The sequence below is a fragment of the Pavona decussata genome, unplaced genomic scaffold, assembly GCF_977016875.1.
Source record: "Pavona decussata unplaced genomic scaffold, jaPavDecu1.1 SCAFFOLD_84, whole genome shotgun sequence".
NCBI classification, from domain to species: Eukaryota; Metazoa; Cnidaria; class Anthozoa; order Scleractinia; family Agariciidae; genus Pavona; species Pavona decussata.
In genome coordinates this window covers 3,765,001-3,767,500 of record NW_028145502.1, presented here as the reverse complement: position 1 = coordinate 3,767,500, position 2,500 = coordinate 3,765,001, and the positions used below count along the sequence as shown (strand labels likewise).

General features: G+C 38.9%; 1 long non-coding RNA gene across 2 annotated transcripts in view; it reads left to right on the top strand.

The window, feature by feature from the left end:
• The window catches only part of LOC146475523 (uncharacterized), a 17,776-nt gene that overhangs the window by 1,212 nt on the left and 14,064 nt on the right, over positions 1-2,500 (top strand). For both annotated transcript variants that reach the window (XR_014865884.1, XR_014865883.1), the window contains exon 2: positions 2,109-2,500. This exon is cut by the window's right edge and continues 115 nt beyond it. This is a non-coding gene — a long non-coding RNA (uncharacterized LOC146475523). The remainder of the gene's footprint in view (positions 1-2,108) is intronic.

Here is a 2,500-nt window from a genome sequence, read left to right as displayed (position 1 = left end):
ATCGATCAGAACGTCGAGTAAGAGTATCTGTTTTGATTTCATCGCAAATATGACCGAGTAGCAATAATGACCCACTTACCTGTTTATATTTAATGCGCGGTGATTGTTACATTTAATAAACAACAACTTTCTGACCTTTTTAACCGAGACCATTTTGAATCCCTACGTAATATAATTTTCTTACCCCAAAAATCCGAAAATGTGCGACCCCATTCTAGTAACTCTATTGAAAATGCGACCCCATTATAGTCAATCCAGTCGTGAAAATGCGACCCCATCCAGCGGCACATCCCCATTCGCCTCTTATAAGGAAGTACCCCTTCCCCCCGGGAGAAGACTTCGTTGGCTGGTGGCGAGGTGGTTTCGTGGTGGCGAGTTGGTTGGTGGCGAGACTCCCTGGTGGTGAGGTGACCGGATACCGTGTAAACCAGTTCTTTAGAACCCGTGGCCGTGGTCCTTCAAGAAGCTGGGGAAGTTCTGTACAGTCACTGGTTGAAATTGATTACCGTGACATGTTTTAAAATTCATTAGTTCGCTTTACTTTATGCTAGAAACAGAAAATTTTTGCATCATTGGAAAACTAACTCAATGCACTATACAATTATCAAATCCTTTTAAGCGTAGTGAAATTATTTTGACAAAAGAAAACGATGCGTATTTTGGACTTCAGTGCAGTACACAGTTATATCCGCATGCCATAAACTGTCAACAACATTTTCCAAAATTCATAACTTGAGCAGGACTTGTCGGACTTGTACGGCGCAAATGAAAGCTATAGAATTATTCTATTTGACTGTAATTTGTCTTAATTAGTCCGCTCATTATTTGCTTGTGTAAAACTTTTTTGTAATTCCGTGCTGCATGTCGATTTCACACACAGTAGAATAAATTATTTAAACAGGTGCAAGCTCAAATAAACATGTCTCTGGCAATATTTATTGTACCGACAAAAGAAAGGTCTCTTTTAAAGCTTACTTTGTGTAGATTTTGAAGGCATAAAGGCAGTGGCTTTAATAACTAGCAGTGATAAAGAGAAGCCTTTCTCTCGGCTTTCAAAACTATTCTTTTTAATTTCATCGTCAGACGTGATACCCAGTACTGAGGCCATTTTGTCACATTAGAACAGCAAGCCGCCAAAACCTAGCCAACTGACCAATCAGGGCACTACAACTGACCAATCACAGCCCATTAACGTTAATCCATAATTAGAAAGTTGACCGAGGTTTGCTGCTCGCTCGTTAAAATTCTTTTTAAACTCTAATGTTACGTTAACGTCAAAACTGAGGGACAAAAATCTTTTTCAAAAATCTGTATTGTTGTGTAATTAAACTCGAACCAAAGTTGTTGTTAATCTAGGATTAGCTTAATTGTTCTTTGAACAACTGGACCCAGGTATTTTTCTTAAAATAGCTGTGCAGCATGACCATGCGTTAAAATTATATTCTCGGTTTTCACTGTCACGCCATTGAAAAAAAAAATCGAAACCATTCCATGAATGAAGTCAAGAAATTGACATGGTATAGAGGATAAATAAATAAGGCATCTGTCCAAGTGTTAGGTCTGTGCAGCATTCCGTACTCGAGTTATTTGACAAAATGTTCCACATAACTTTATAGAGCTTAGTATGGAGACGCCATGTTTGTGTCCCTCTGAGGGGCACAAACATGGCGGCCAGAAATACGAAAAAACATCTGGAGTTCACTTTTGCCAGAAAAGAGGTTTGTTTGCCCTTGTGAATTTTCAAATGTTTAGATTAATATTTGTCCTCAAACTGAAATTGTTTAGAATGCTGAAAATCACCCGAAGAGTCATTTTTAAGATACGGAAAAGCTCTGTCACGCCCGTCCTCCTTATGTCACGCATGATGGAAACTTGGAAATTGAAACTGTTCTTTTTTCAAAAGGAAGCACGACATCGAGCTAAGAAATTGTGAACAGACATATTTTTAGGTAATCTCTGCTTGAATGAAGGTAAAAATTTTGTAGGCCTCCCAGTTTTGAATTCTAGAATTTGGTGACGTCACGTGAAAACCGAGAATTGAAAAAATTATCCTTGGAAGAGACCCATGTATGGGGGAGGTGTTCTATAACCTTCATCTTCTCTTGCAGAGAGTCAAGATAAATGGCAAACAGAACCAGAGGATAAAACTGAAGTCAAAAAGAACAAAGAACACAACTCACTGAAAGAGTCCTGTCATACCAGAGAGCTGAGAAAAATACAAACAGCAAACACAGAAAGCGAGGTCGAACAGAAAAATGAACACTCAAAGAGTTCTGCCATGCCAGAGTGGCAAGATCAAAAGCAAACATGAACAGATCGTGAAAGTGAGATTCAATAACCGGGAGGAAAAAAAAAATGGAGATGATGAGAAACACACAACCAACAATAATAATTGTTGGATGAATTATTCATCTGGTCCATTCAAACATCCCTTCTGTAACCACTGTGTATGTGAGGTTAAATCCAACCTGAAGCAGCCGCCCAGGACTCTTGGAATCGT